The following is a 988-nucleotide window of genomic DNA, read 5'->3' as shown; positions in this document are numbered from 1 at the left end:
AAATAGACTCGGTGTGGAAACGATCTCTGCACTGCTGCAGACGCACCGCTCCTGAACACACTGCTGTGTGCAGTGTGAATGCTTTAATCCGTTAACATGAGTGTTGAAAAAATACGCACCACATACCACGCACAGCAAACAGAGTAATGTGAACCTGGCATTAGGGCTGGGTATCGTTCAAAATTTTTCGATATCGATACCGATACCGATACCTTGACTTCGATACCGGTTCCTGAACGATACTTTTTTCGATACCAATTTTATGAAATAAATTTTAACAAGATTACATTATCTAAAAAAAAGAAAACTTTGGTTTTATTTTTCAGCTATACAAACTCGAAGACTCATCTCCTGAGCCAGTGCACAAAGGAACAAAATGTAACCAACACAATAAATCAGTGCAAATAGTTTTAATAAAGCTCAAATAGTCTTCAGTTTACACATCTGTTAGGCTACATTTACACTAGTGCGTGTTCGTTTTAAAACGCATAGCTCAGACAGAATCATGATTTCTATTCATTTTCCACTGATTTACTGATGAGCATTAGCAGCTTCCAGCGCTGTCTGCTTGTGTTCTCTCTTCCATGATTGCTGCTCTGACTCAGAGGTAATAACATATTTAATTTCAGCAATATTACATAGCCAAAACACACATTAGACGGCAATCGGAAATTATTACAAACACTCGATGGTGGTTTAAAGTGAGTTTAGAGTAAAAGCGGAATATAAATCTTATGTAGCATGATGCTACAGTTTGCATGAATGCTCACATAACACGCGCTTTTGGTCATGTAATGTTAGTATGAACGGACATCTGCATATGATCAGAGCTCCACGCAGTTCCCGCGCTACTCTCCGTTGGAAATGAATGACTTCCGGTCTGTCGTTTGTCGGAGATAGTGGAAAGCCAGCTTGAAACGCAGTGGAAACGCCAGTACGATGAGGATAGTTTTCATTTTAGAACATAAACGCACCAGTGTAAATGTAG

The 988-nt window shown here is 39.5% G+C and overlaps 1 protein-coding gene across 2 annotated transcripts in view; it reads right to left on the bottom strand.

Annotated features, from left to right (window-relative positions):
- eif3c (eukaryotic translation initiation factor 3, subunit C) overlaps positions 1–988 on the bottom strand; it is a 26,576-nt gene that overhangs the window by 6,804 nt on the left and 18,784 nt on the right. The gene's annotated exons all lie outside the window — the stretch shown is intronic.

This window comes from Sinocyclocheilus rhinocerous, unplaced genomic scaffold, assembly GCF_001515625.1.
Source record: "Sinocyclocheilus rhinocerous isolate Xijiao unplaced genomic scaffold, SAMN03320098_v1.1 scaffold24, whole genome shotgun sequence".
Taxonomy (NCBI): Eukaryota; Metazoa; Chordata; class Actinopteri; order Cypriniformes; family Cyprinidae; genus Sinocyclocheilus; species Sinocyclocheilus rhinocerous.
The sequence above is the reverse complement of the archived record's forward strand: the minus strand, read 5'-3'. Positions and strand labels throughout refer to the sequence as shown.